We start from the raw sequence: 15,973 nt of genomic DNA, 5'->3' as shown, positions 1-15,973 counted from the left end.
AATACTAGTTTTACTGTGCAACCTCAACTGTATTTGAGAGATATTTCAACCAGTTACGGTAATTTTCAGATATTGCGAGAAATTCACATCTTTACAACTCACCTATCTTACTGAACAAAGAGAACTGGAGGCCGTAAGGGAAATTACACATAGGGAAACCATAGATTTTCTTGATTCGTCAATATTTGCAACATATAATTAGATTTTTATGGAACATATTATGTCCGAAGGTGCAAAATGGATCAAATTTCCTTTGCTGCCTCAAAGTCCCAAAGATTTATACGAAACTTCAACTACTGAAATTGTAAAGCAAATAAAATAAAACAATATGATTGTTAGAATATCATTAGAGAGCATTTCTTGTTTCAGAACAGCCTGATATTAATGCCTTTCGACCATCAATGTGGGGACGAATGAAAAACGTTTCTGGAGATATTACATATTACGTAACAGAATAAAATTCTAAAGAGTCGACTGCATGCTGCATATTTCAACACACGAATTCAAACAATATCAGAGAAATCGTATATCTTTACCATTAAGAAAAGATCTGTCTATAATTTATTTAATGACAGAACTTTCCAGTTGGTTTCAGTCCAATGTCAAATATCCAAAATGAGCTAAATATCCGTACAAAAAGATTTTCGTGCAATAAACGAGAAATTAATAGTTCATTGTGATATTTACATTCAAACTTCCATTCATAGTTTTACAACGGGTTTGATGACATTTACATGTACAATTCAATATGTAAGAGCGCCATATTACATGATCAATGAATAAATAAATAAATTTATTGGCATTATTATTAGCAGTGAATGAAAGAACGGTAACTCTCAACCGGACAAACCTATATTATTGAACATGACCAGAGTGCGTGGGAGTCGTAAAGGGCACATCACATTTCGCGGCTATTGTTAAAGCGTTGCACATGTGACAGTCCATACACTGACATGTGATTGACTTAAAAGCGGTCACTAATATTCTCTATGGCAACCATACCAGAGACCACGATCCGCGGCTATTGTTGAAGCGTTGCACATGTGACAGTCCCGATACTGACATGTGGTTGACCTGACAGCGGTCACTAAAGTTCTCTATGGCAACCATACAAGAGACCACTATCCGCGGCTATTGTTGGGCCTTTTGCACATATCACAGTCCCGACACTGACATGTGGTTGACTTAACAGCGGTCACCTCGGGTCTCTACGGCAACCATACCAGACACCATGATCCGCGGCTATTGTTGAAGCCTTGCACATGTGATAGTCCCGATACACTGACATGTGATTGACTTGACAGCGGTCACTAAAGGGTTCTCTATGGCAACCATACCAGAGACACACGATCCGCGGCTAATTTTGAAGCGTTGCACATGTGACAGTCCCGATACACTGACATGTGGTTGACTTGACAGCGGTCACTAAAGTTCTCTATGGCAACTATAGAGAAAGACACCACGATCCGCGGCTATTTTGAAGCGTTGCACATGTGACAGTCCCGATACAGACATGTGGTTGACTTGACAGCGGTCACTAAAGTTCTCTATGGCAACTATAGAGAAAGACACCACGATCCGCGGCTATTGTTGAAGCGTTGCACATGTGATAGTCCCGATACAGACATGTGGTTGACTTGACAGCGGTCACTAAAGTTCTCTATGGCAACTATAGAGAAAGACACCACGATCCGCGGCTACTTTTGAAGCGTTGCACATGTGACAGTCCCGATACAGACATGTGGTTGACTTGACAGCGGTCACTAAAGTTCTCTATGGCAACTATAGAGAAAGACACCACAATTCGCGGCTATTGTTGAAGCGTTGCACATGTGACAGTCCCGACACTGCTTTGTGGCTGCGTGTTGACCTGACAGCTATCACTGCGGTTCTCTATGACAACCATACAAGGCACCACACTTCTTGGCCAAGAACGTAGCCAGGAAACAATTTGGGAGGGGGTCCAGACAACTGATATTTTCCCGTAGCAGACAAAGAGTAAAGCCCCATTTTGTTCCTTAAAAGTTTCTTGACTCGTTTCTTAGCAATATTGAGTTATTTAAATTATAACAATCGTTTACTAAAAAAGTAATTGGAACATTAAAATATTTCGGTGGAGTCCAGACCCTTGGAGCACCTCGCTGGCTACGTCCTCGCTCGCGGCTATTGATGAAGCTTTGTACGTGTGACAGTCCACACATTGACATGTGGTTATCTGTTGACCTGACAGCGGTCACCACGGTTCTCTATGACAACCATACAAGAGACCACAATCAGCGGCTATTGTTGTGGCTTTGCACATGTGACAGTCCCGATATTGTGATATGGATAGATGTTTATAGTAGTGACAGCGGTCTTTGCAGTCTATATTACAACCACACAACACCGCTGCAACACAGACATCATTTAGTTGGGGAATTGTACCAATTAATAGTGTGTTTTTATTAACCATTGCATTGATCGTTTTATAAAATAATCAATATTTTAGAGAATAAGAGACGAATGGTAAGTTACATAAAAATGTAGTTCAACTTAATATAACGATAAAGTTAATTTAATTAAATCAGCCCCGTATTCAATAAACTACAATAGGCGGTCGTCATAGAAACTAGTCTCACTGAAACAAATTAGTTATTTCTGTGCTGTAATAATTAAACAGTAAAGTTTACATCAAACCTGTTTACAACTCTGAGTCACTCAAGTCACTCAAATAACTTATTGCTTGCTGCAAAAATGATTTGTTGTGCCAAAACAAAAAGTAGGAAACAGGCAGGACCTAGCTTCGTTTATGCTGAAAAAATCAATGAATGCAATGCTAAAAAATAACAAATAATATAGTGATTTGGAAACTAATTAATGTGTTCAGAGTATTAATTCACCATTACTATAATAGAAATCAATTGCGTGATGATGTTTTATTATAACATGTATAAGATGAGATATGTAATGAGTATAACTTATTGTACCATACCTTAATTAATTACTTTAATGTTTCAACATTTAGGCTTGTTTTCAGGTCTCATCGCTATTATTTCTAACATAGTAGTGCGTAATATATTTTGTTATTAATGTACAATAATATAATGTAATATTTGAACATTTATAAAGTAAAAAATCGAATTATAAATATAAATCTTGTAGCTGTACGCTAAGAAATATAGAACAAACTTAAAGCTTCTAGGTAAACAACCCTATAGAACCACCCATAATGGCTATCTTGAGTGTAGCCCCATAGAAACGTGTTAACATCAAACACTTCTACGCCCTCACCTAAAAGTTTTTTTTTAGATTTTTATGTATCTTTTGGGTTTTCCATAAAATTTCGAACCTGTTTATACTTTATCTTTTAAAAACGAAAATGATACACTATATTAGGCAAAATATTTGTCGAGACCAACCAATTTTAAGTGTTTCTGATTTTTTACGACTATTATTTGTGCAATTCATTCTGGTTCCGGATTGAATATATATTACTACGTTAAAAAGTAAGTAAAATCCCACATCAGGAGTAGGCTGAGCGTTAGCGAAGCGTCAATAGTAAACAGAAACAGAGTGAATTCTATTTATGTTCATCTAATAGTTGCTTATGTTTAATCAAACTCTCTGGTTTTAACTGCTTTTAATTTTTTACCGATATAAGAGAGTGAAAGAGTGATTTTAAATTTGCTACTAGCAGATATACTTGTTCTTCTGATAAAGATTGCTCTATATTTATTTTAATTGCACAGACACAACACACTCCAGTTATTTACAACGTGCTTTTTAACCGATGAACATTAAAACCCCCTACGGAGTTTTCTGGTATATGATTTTAAATTTGGCATAATTCTAACATAGCCCATGTCACCCCTAGAAAACACCTATTCTACGTGAATTCTACTTTGAAATTACTCGTGAAAATCACAAGAGCTTCGGTATCGAGAAAACTACAGGTCGTAGCTCAAATCTTAACACAAAATTAAACTTCAGACAAGAAAGGACTCGTCTCACTTTTTGATGTATCTCTAATGGTTAAGTCAAAAAATGCCCTTGTATTCAAAACTTTGGTTAAATCCGGTAAATTCTATAAAATAAGTCTACTTTAAACTCCTTGATCCCTAACCACATGTGCGGACTTAACCTGTCACCGAATTCTGCTTATCCCCGGATTTGGAAATAACGCCATTTAGGGGCCTGGGGGCGCAGCATCCAACAAGCCGAAGTCGAGTTAGTATTGTATGCTCATATATTCAAAATAAAACATAAGTCAGATTCTACGATCTAAAATATATTTCTTATAATTTAGTCCAGGATACTTTCATTACATCCCTCCCTTAAGGAATTGTTGAAAATACCTGATAATGTAATTAATTAAATATAACTTAGCACACTTCACATTAGACACAAACTTCTCTATAATCAACACAGTAATAAAACATTACTTAATTTGCTCATTAAGTAAGCCATAGTTACGATCCCTTGTTCCGGGTGCCACCTCAGCCATATCACCGGTCGATACTGCACTGTCTGTGCGGGAGAATGTGAAAACTGTCTTTGTATGTTAGTCTGTGTATAACATAGACATTCCTGCCTTGAACCTATCGAAATTAATATTCACCAGGGCTGGAACACGACCTAAATTGAAGCTAACTGAAGTAAACTCACTAATTAGACATATTGAGAATGTATTATAATATATTATTAAATAAATGTATTAAAATTTAGTAGTACAATGCACTCGAAGCTTTCAAATAGCTGTTTAAATTAGGCATAAACATTAAGATATGAATACATTACAGCATTACAAATCTGGAAGCTATATTTTTCCATCTTTCATTAAGTCATTAAAACACGCTAAGCTTGCATTAAAGTTTGCGAAGTGAGCAATTTAATGATGGTTGCGTAAAAACAATTATAATGACTAAAATGATGAGTTTGAGAGGCAATAACTAAAAAAGTGTAAAAAAGATAAAGTAAAAATAAAATGAAATGCCACAGTACAACAAAAAAACAAAAAAGACCTGAACAGTGAAAGTAGCTCGAATGTTTTTCGTAGCATAAATGTTAAACTTCCAACACTTTTATGCCTGTATTTTTTATTGTGTAATTTTTCAAGGTCTCATTTTACATAAAAATCTAACATACATTCAAAACTTTTTTCCTTCTGAAGGATAAGGTCGTAAAAGTCGTTGAAGTTAACATTGTTCAAATGGGTATAAGCAGGAACGCTACGGTCAGATCTCCAGAGTTACTTCGCTAGTAGGCAGTGACATGCAGTTGTGTAAATACGATTTGGGTATGGTGGAGGGCCATCTCTTAACACATTGGATCATCTCTAATTTTGGAATATTATTTTAGAGGTATAGAATATAGCACTTGTACATTTCATTGTTCTAGAAATACAGTTTTGTTTGAGTATGGGCCAAACTTTCTTTACATGGATTTGATTAAACAATTACATTCAAACAGTTTCTTCTAGGTTTATAGTTCTATGCTTTGCATTTATATTTCTTCTTTGTTCCTCTTCTGTGTTCTTGTCATTTAGTTACGAACTCTTATAAATGTATGTCCTTATCTATATTTCTGTGATAAATAACATGGGTCTAGCACATTACATGTACTCCCCCGTATCAGCATGAGGGAGCCATACACGTTTTATGAAATACCAAATGGGATTTAATAAGCTGTAATACAATTTCAAAACTTTCTAAATTTCCCAAACGCGTCCAGAGTGCATTAATGAATCAGGCAGGCAGTGGAAAACGCAGATTTAAAATTGGGTATAATTTTGTCTATACAGTTTTCTTTGATATCCGTATTAGAATATTAAAAAAAGAATAGAAGTCCGTAGTGAATACACAAATATACGAATAACGATCGACGATGTAATTATTTCTTTTAATTATGGCGATTCCAAGTGTGAGCCCTCCCCCTTCACATTTCAACAAACCTACCGCTGAGCTGATTGAAACTGTCTTAGGGTTCAGTGAAATTGACCACCGCTACCTTTATATCAATTTGTGTATTTTGTTTTTTTATAAGTTTTAACAGCATATATGATATTTAATTTATTACAACATATAATTTTGTTAGGAGATTTTAATTGTTTTAGTCTGGGTTACCCTCTCATAATTAAGTGACTGATAAGTGTAACTGGAAAATGACAAAGACATCATTATGTTTTGTGGAAGACGAGGACGAAATCGGATAGTAAGCGTTTTTTATTCTATTGCTTCATAAAAATTTCAAATTTTTTTGGGTTTGACGGATTATACTTTCTAAGAATTATAAGTTAATAATTTTATTTGTTCTTCTATTAAATTCAATTTGAAAACTGGCAGCCTAAAGGAACTTATTAAATGAAATTTAATTTAGTAACTTAATAGATTTTTCATATTTTATTGCACCATTTACATCCTATTTCAAAGGACGATTTCCATACCAGCAAATTTAGTACCTCAAATAATCTTTCTCTAAAGCGATCAAACAATAAATAAAGGTTTTGAATTGCAGAGAGTAATATTACTCAGACTCACGTGTATCAGTGAATTATAATGTAAATCTTTAATTCGAGCAAATAATCATTTGTCAGCCACTACGCAGAGGACATTACAAAATAATGTATTAGTATAAAAGATGTTAAAATAGCGGTAAACATGATTCCAGATACCAGGAGTAAAGTCTGAGACAGCGTCAGATACCAGACGCTGCAATAAAAGATAGGTGAACTGGAGCTAAACTCAATATTCAATTGAATCAACCTATCCTACCATAGCTACGTTATGTGTAGAAAACTCGGTTGCTCCACCGTGCTTAGAGAACATGTCTATCACATCGTAGTGCACTCAATTGTGTACCTGATGAGACAATGAGACTACTACTTCACCTATTTATAGGTGTGTCTCATGTCAAAACGATGAAATGTTTCGTTTTGAGCTTTTTCATCGCCGACTTTCTTTCGATCTCTTCAGATGAACATGACTCCAGATTCCAGGAGTTAAGTCTGAGACAGCGTCAGATACCAGACGCTGCAATAAAAGGAAGGTAAATTTGAGCTAAACTCAAAATTCAATTGATCTTTCTTATTTACAAGGCTAAATATTTACATAGAGATAAACCAATAAATATGAAGATTTTACACCTCGTGAAATGAATCACTTAGAGAATTAAAACGGAGTGAAACGTTACTTAAAAAAAAACAAAAGTGCGAAGAGGCTGCGACCCTCTAACCAAGGGGTCACGGATTCATTTTCCGGAGGGGTCAATAAAAATTTGTAAATTTAATGTTTTGGACCGTTTTAGTAAAAATGTTTATTATTATGAATTGAAATACCATTGGCGTAGTAAGAAACCTAAAAACATCATGCACAGCTGAACTTTTATTTATTTAATCTATAAATTTATTAAACATATTATTAAACACATTGAAAATATTATTACGTTATTACTATCTGTATGACAATTATGGTGCTAAACACGGAAAAGGAGATGAAAACGTTCGGAAACGAATACCGTAATTCCCTTGATGGAAAACTGGCAGTCAAATACGTGGTTTTCGGAATTAGGTCACACATTATACATATGTGGCCCAATCATCCCACATATCCACCACATAACAGGTAGGTTTCTAATAATCTTTCTTAATAACTCTTTCCTTGACAGCATTTAAATAATTATTGAGAATAACTATTAGTGAATAATTGTTGTATAAGTTTAATACTACGCAGACTTTTTCAACCTAAACTATCTTGAGAGTATCAAGGTCACATTTGAAAAAAAAACCACCTTCAAATACTTTGGCTTTAAAGGAAGTCTAGTCTCACCTGCACTCGATGGCATTCAAATTATATGATATTTCAAGCAACACATTGTTGAAAATCTCTGGAGTCATTTTGAATACACTACCTTCCCAAGTAGTAATCTTGTCTCACCACTTTAAAGAACCACAAGGAAAAGGCTTACTTCAGCTTCACATGTGTTTAGTCTGGCCAGCACGCTTCTTAGAAGAGACACAGTTGTGAAAGTATAAGTTTACATTCGTAATCCACGATCGAAGCTTTTTAATTCTTAAATTGTATCTATAAGATTTGTTTGATACAATTCATATCCTCTGTTATAACTCCGATACATAAATTTTCTGGAAATTTAATTTGAAATCTTCGCTAATAGGGACATGTTCAATGTCAATAATTTATTCGGTAATTCTAAGCAATATATGGGTCAACCTCGATTTTTCTCATATTACAATATAATGTTCCAATAGTCAATTAGAAAAGGAAGTTATTAGAATTTCTTGCCGGAAAGCAGTTATAGGGAGCAGGCAACGGCCAGACGGTCATGTGTTTAAAATTGTTTTACATACATTACCTACATTATATTGTAATATGTAATAACAATTTATCAGTAATTTTTAATAAAAAAGGATCACACACGATGCCTGCCCGCTGCGCAGCGCTTCGCGCTGCTTGCTCTTTAGAAAAAAAATTAACTCGAGTAGTTCCAAATTTGAAGCCCAGATCACGTCAGTGCCCCTGATCACTAATAGGTAATTCTAAGCAATATATGACCGTCTGGCGGTTGCCTGCTCCCTATAACTGCTTTCCGGCAAGAAATTCTAGTCATTTCCTTTTCTAATTGACTATTGGAACACTATATTGTAATATGAGAAAAATCGAGGTTGACCCATATATTGCTTAGAATTACCATTTATTCTATATCACTGTAAATACATTCATTACCTTCACCTCTTAAATAATCAGTTATGGATCAATAAAAATTTACAATTCCCGGTTAAGAATTATATTTCTGCGCTTCATATAAGAATAGTTTTGAATTGTCTTAGGAACCATTCTACATCACAGTTCACCAAGGAGCCAGCGAGGGAGTTCAAGGGGTACGGACCCCTACCCTAAATTATCAATTACTTTTTTAGTAAACTATTATTATTATTTAAATAATTCAGTATTACTGACATATAATGCTGAAAGATCGTTATCAACAAAGAAACGGAGCAAACATAAAAATGGGGCCTTACTCTCTGTCCAGTACGAGAAAATATAAGTTGTCTGACCCCCCCCCCCCCCCAATTGTTTGCTGGAAGATCTTGAATATTACTGCTGTCGCGTCGTCGCGTTTTAATCGGCATACCTTGGCTATAGTAATGAAAAAGCTCTTGACAGACTGTCATGTAGATCAGTAAGCTTTAGTGCCCTCTGAAGATACATTTGTATGTTGATTTATATTACATTATAGCTCTTTATTATAACTTCTCTTATAACAGAAAGAGTAGATTCTTTTTATAATTCCATATGAAATTGCAAGCATTAAAAGTTAAAAATGTAGGTAATATTTTAATTAGATCCCAAAATGTGCAATTATTACAGCATGTTGCACATTATATAGGTTCAGGGAATAAAATATTTGTATAACAAAAGTTTCCTTAAAAAGAAAAAAATATATATATATATATATAAATGACATTTTTTAATTATATTATACTAATAAATATATTTTCCATTTCTTGAATGAATTTAAATCATTTTATTCCCTCAAACACTCATGTACATATTAAAAAATGTCACATTTATATCATTACCCGTTTGTATTCGGATGAAATTGAAAAATTACCTAAATTTTGAACTATAGATATCTGCAATTTATATGTAGTAATTAAAAACATTTTATAGCCTACTTTTAGTATTCTGGGAAGTTATCTTAGAGCTATGAATTTATAAAATAGATTTAACCCGGCTTAGCTAAAGGAGCAAAACTTTGTATTGAATCCATTGAACATTGCGTTGAAGTAGGATATTTCACATACGTGTTGGATCACCCACAGTAAAACGGCAATATCGGAAGATTTATAACCTTCTAACCGCCGAGCGCCTTGACAAATAAAACAGGCAACTTTCACTTTAGATCTTTAATTGCAGTTTGTTAAAATGAAGGAGTTATTACGGTTTCTAATTCATATCGTGATATTTGACATTTAAACAATGATTTCAATTTTAAAAAGGAGGTAAATTACTCATTAATTTTAAAATATGGTGTGTGAAATAAAAATAGTAGAAGCTCAAATTATAATTAATTATTGTTAATAATTTGAAATATACGGCTTACTGCACTGAGTTTATTAATATAATTTTAAAGATAATAAATTATTAATTAATTGAAATTCATCATATAATTATATATTTTTACGTTTTTAATTTGTGTGTCATGAAACTATTTTATTTCAAGATACATTCATTATTATTTTATATCACAATTACTTAACGTTTTTTCTTAAAAGCAGAAAGATTTTTAACTAATAAACTCAACTATTATGATTTTAAACATAATATAGAAAAAATGCATTCGCTATTGTAAAGTTTTCCAAACAGTTTAATTGAAATAGAAAATGCTGTAGACAATCTCATAAAGTCGCATTGCTTTACAAGAAATAGTTTTAAAAATTACTAAACTATTCTGGTATTTTTTAAAGCACACTGTATATATTGTACCAAGCATAAGTCAAAGTACAATTTTGTTTTATGATCCGAAAATTAAGTTCTAATAAGATACATAAAATTAAAAAAGTAAAAATATAGACAAGAATTGAACATTGACTTTTCTGAGATAGAGATTCACTTTCAACCACTGATAATTTCAGTGTTATACTACTACATAGGCTATACCAATTTGTGACATGCAACCTATTTATTACAAACATGCATTTAGTATTTTAGTTGGTTCTTTCGCAGGTGGTCATGGAGCCAAATAGTATTGAAATAATTAAAAAAATTAATAGTTATAGACAAGAACGTTGCTAGAAATGAATTTAGGGGGGGGGGGAGAGTCCAGACAACTGTTATTTCCTTGGTGGGCAGAGAGTAGGCCCCATTTTATTCCTTAAAAAGTTCTTGACCCGTTTTTTGTTGAGATCTTTTAGACAGTACATATCAGTACTACTGAATTATTTAAATATTAATAATCGTTTACTAAAAAATAATTGAAAAGTTGAAAATTTGGGGGAGGGTCCGGATTCCTTGGGCCCCCTCGCTGACTACATAGGTTGGTTATAGACTCCTTGGTTATAGAGCTTTTCGTTAGCCTAAACTGCTTCTGTGTACATTTTAAACTAGGACGATTGACGTATTTTCGTGTCAATTATACAAGCATAATTCTGATATAAAATTAAAATCATTACAGTACTCGAAGAAGTTTTACTTTACTGATATTTTCTAAACCATGAAAATTCCATTATTATAAGTTATACCTGCACAGGAATGCCATTTTTATTCCCGTATTATGGTTTTATATAAAGTATACAACAACACGCTTGTGGAATAACCTGCAACAAAAAACTGTGTTATTCAAATCTTGTCAGATTATTCATCGATTCTCCAAGGAACTATTCCATACAAAACAGAAGAAAAAAGATACCACTCAAATGTTTTGAATCATTACATTCATGAAATAACAGTCAGAAATATGAGATAATCTGCTTAGGATACAACCTTATTAGACTATGATACAAATACAGTTCTAATTATTGTGAAAATGTATAAAATCGAAATCCACCGTTGCCAAGTCGACGAAATGCACCTTACCTTAGTATTGAATATTCTATTATATCTGTTCCTGATGAGTACATGTTCTAAAACTTTAGTACAAAATAAGTACTAATTAATGTGTAATTTTTAACTCAAAATTTCATATAATGCTGGATTAGCGACATGCACCAGTACAATTGTATATTCTATAATATATTTTCCTGATAAGTACATGTTCTAAAACTTTTGTACAAAATGGTACAAGTTATGTACTAATTATTATGTAATTTTCAACTCAAAAATCGACATGTGCTGGGGCAAAAACATGCACCTCGTCAGGTGTATGTAATAGATTCATGAAAATTAGCTGTCAATAAACTGTTCCTGTTAATCCACTTTTCTCAACATTTCGTAAGACTTGTGCGGACTAACTAACTGTGTGTGTGCCTTTTTGTTTCTGAGTGATCAACAGACTTCCGAATGTAACAAAGAATTGGCAATAAAGACCCGTTTCTTACACGATTAAGTGACCTTTTAGTGCTGAATGCGTTTTATTCTGTCGATAAGTTCATGACAAAATATTAAAATCAATAAAGATTTGTCTTGGTCTGTTGTCAAAATGAATATAATTTTACTGTTGTCGATTGTTAAAACAGTAATACAATGAATGTAACTTGAGACAACTTGAGTATGTTTTATTCTTAATATAACATACAAATACAAATACATGTTATGTTGTGTTTAATATAAGACATCATCGTATTATATTAAACTATATGACTAAAATTACACAATTGAACACACTATGCAATGGAATAAAGAAAACTTGAATTCTTTCAGTTTTGATTCTATAGTTTAGTTCAATGTTTCACTGGAATAGAGATGATCTTATATAGTATAATGGGTGGACCGTACAACAACAAAAAAGTTGAAAGAAAATTAAATTATGTTTTAAAGAGTTTATTTAGAGAATTATGACTGAAGATTACTCTGAAACAGGACAATAAGGTGGAGAATCTGTATGAGCTGACGCCATTAACATAATTCTCAGATAATTTCTCACCTTTGAATTCTTAAGAAGCCAGGAATTCTAATTAATACAACACTGATTACTGGATTCCAATGTATTCAAATAACTGAGCAGATATCGATTTATAGATTTGTGTGTACTTTAATAACGTAGAAATTAATTAACTGAAACGTGATTATTTTATACCATATTTCGTAGAATCGCAAAACAATTTAATATTATTACAATTTTGTCATCAAAAGCTGCTCAAATTTTAAATTATAAATTAATATAATAATTCCAATATTATTAATACAATTTTAAACAATATATACTTCTTTACTTTCTAAATATTTTCAATATTTATATTATTACATAATTTATGAAAGAGAGTTGGATTGGTAAAACTGGTTATCAGTCTTAGCCAAGTATTCGTATGGTATCCTTTCCACATTTTCCACCGTTAGCTTTAGCAATATGTTTAAGCGCGGTGAACTTACACACATACATACAAAATCCTATCATAAATATAAAACATCCATGGTTTTTAGAATAAAAAGAGATAAAAAGTAACAACGCCATATTGTATTCTCAATATCTTTTGGTATTTTCCTCAATCCTCGTGCAAAAACATACTTTCATATTTTCATCTGTTGGTAATGTACAGTAAATATTCGCTGTAGAAACTATTAAGTCAGGTACATAGCACACATGTTTGACCGCACTGTGATTTCCTGTAATTCCTGGAAGCTCAGCTGATTGCAGACCATAACTGACCGGGTTTGTTGACGTAACCCCCCCCCCCTCGGATCCCCTACTCCATCATCACCACCGCACGCTCAGCAAACATCCTGGCCCCGGTAAACAAACACGGGCCAGATTCTATTTCATGTACATCACAGAGTCCGTTTTTTTCATAAAGTTCATCATAAACAGATCATTAGTGGGTAACAAATCATCTCCTGACTAATAAAACAACGGAGCCTTAACAATGAACTAACTTGTCTAAGCACAATGATAAGGTTGAAATTTTGTTGTACTGTACGGAGTCGGTGTGTAGGTTAGGGCAGAACAAATAATTTTGGCTGAGCGTTAGTGAAGCTCGCCACACGAGGGGCTGGAAAAAGTTTTCTGTCTGTGTGTCTTCATGATACGTCGATAACGAACTGATCTGTAGACTTTATACGAGTATTTCGCATTGAACTTCATTTCTATGTTTTCAGTATCGAGTTCCACGATGATTCCTTTCAGTCAACGGGAATTGGCTGAGCTTTAGCGAACACTGTTACATTGCCCTTAGGGGTGAGTGTGATGACAACAAGAAAAGAGCAGAATAAATAAATCTTTTAACAAAATCAGTAAAATCATATGATTGGAGCATGATGAAAGGAGCTATAGACTTAAAATGTTAGACTTAAACCTTCTGTCGATATATATATATATATATATATATACAGGTCTGTAAACCTTGAGTTTGGAATAAATTTACCACCTTAACTGCTGGTGCTGCTATTCAAGCAATGGATTTTGTAAGTTATGATTGGAAGTGGGGTGAATTACAAGGAAGTCAAAGACATAAAGTTCCATTCTATAAAATGTTCACCCCATTTTGCCTCATTGGTTTCCTTTTTCAATGTCCTTATTTTTTTATAGAGAATTTATTATAGAAATCCTAATTTTGTAATTTACAAGATTTACAGAACTGAAAAATTCAATCCAACACAGTAATGTCTGGTTCTATTGTTAAACCCAGTTTAGTACCACAGCGACGGCAGTTGTCAGTAATAATATTTAACTAAAGTTATTTCAAGTTTTTAAATCTCTAACAGACAAATAAAGATTACTGAAAAGAAATTAGATCAGCACTTATTTTATTAGGATTCTCGGGATCACACCATGAAAAATCCTGTATCCTTCACAATCCTTCCATCGGTAAAACCAAACTTCAAACAAGGATGTCCAATGTAATATATGGATTTCTACAGTTAGATCATATACAGACACACACAAAAGTATTAGAATCTTATTAGATACTGTGTGAAGTAGTTAACTGATATGTTACAGATTTGTGAAGTTATTAACATCCACAATGGAACATATTTTATAAAATTATCTCACTTTAATTCAAACAGCCAATCCGTTAGCCACATCATGTGGCTGATAGTGAATGTAGCTGAACATCCATAACGAACAGTTGAGAGAAAAACTAAAGATGAGGCGACATAAATTAGGGATTTTATTCACTTAGCCAAAAAAGGTGCAGAAGAATAAACGAATTTTGTCCGGGTCAGCTCCCAAATCTGTCCAAGTTTGTTGAGGAAATGAAAGCGCTCCTGGCGAGCTCCAACTACACCGCTACAGCCCAATCCAATTTCCGACAAATTTCTTATTAGGAAACGCTTAAAGGGAGTTACATATGTTTTGCTTTTATAACGGTTGAACCAACATTTAAAAATCATGGATGTATCTAAACACCAGTTTCTCTTTTGTGTAAGTCGTTTTAATTAAGTGTTAATAAAGTTAATTAAACATTTTTCTTTACACTTCGTTTAATCTGTTAGCCAAGAACAAAGCAAGCCTCTTGTCTTGATCTTAATTTGGAAGGCTTTAAAACACATTTTCAGCCGTACATTTTTACAATGTGTACCTTCATATAAAAGGATGTTTGATTTAGTATAAGCCTTAAAGGTTATTATAATAAATAAACAAGTGGATTATAAATATATAGAAATTCTAAGTGCTTGTTCATTGTTTCTTTAGGGTTCAATAATAAAGAATTTGATATGAACTTAGCTTTTGGTATGCCAGTTCTAGGCAAGCACTCTGTATCCATGGAGATTCTAGGTATGTTTGTTCTATTAGTTTCGTTGTATATTTGATAGAAGTCACAAAGACAGATGATACCTTAATTATTGTCGAAATCGTTTTTGATGTTAAATTATATTGTGGAAGAAATAAAGGTGTCTTTTATATCAAAATATTGGATCTAGTCGAGGAAGTTCTCAACGATGGATGTTTTAGCCATTAAAGTTGTAACCATGTAAATTTTAAAGATGCATTGTCCAGCTCTACAATGTTTAATTGTGCAAGTTTTTTCAATGTTGGTTCCATCCATGCTAGTAATAACCGTGTAAGTTCTAATCATGTATGTTCTAACCATGCAGGTTCTACCCATGCAATTCTCACCATCCGTGTGGTAGCCACTGAACTGACATGGTTTTAGCCATTGCAAGTTGTAACCATGTCTGTTTTAGCCTTGGAAATTCTAACCATGTATGTTTTAGCCAAGCAAGTGTAACCATGTCTTTTTTAGCCATGCAGGTTGTAACCATGTCTGTTTTAGCTGTCCAAGTTCAATCGTGTCGAGTCTAGTTTTACTTCGGCGAGTCACTGACCAGAATCGAAGAAAGCGCGTCTAGAAGACGAAGCGACCCGTAGAAAGTGTGGCTAG

At 33.4% G+C, this 15,973-nt stretch overlaps 1 protein-coding gene across 3 annotated transcripts in view; it reads left to right on the top strand.

The window, feature by feature from the left end:
- The window catches only part of LOC124361905, a 238,310-nt gene that overhangs the window by 165,052 nt on the left and 57,285 nt on the right, over nt 1–15,973 (top strand). The window lies entirely within an intron of this gene.

Source organism: Homalodisca vitripennis, chromosome 5 (assembly GCF_021130785.1).
Source record: "Homalodisca vitripennis isolate AUS2020 chromosome 5, UT_GWSS_2.1, whole genome shotgun sequence".
Taxonomy (NCBI): domain Eukaryota; kingdom Metazoa; phylum Arthropoda; class Insecta; order Hemiptera; family Cicadellidae; genus Homalodisca; species Homalodisca vitripennis.
Note: the sequence above shows the minus strand (reverse complement) of the source record. Positions and strands in the feature narration are given on the sequence as shown.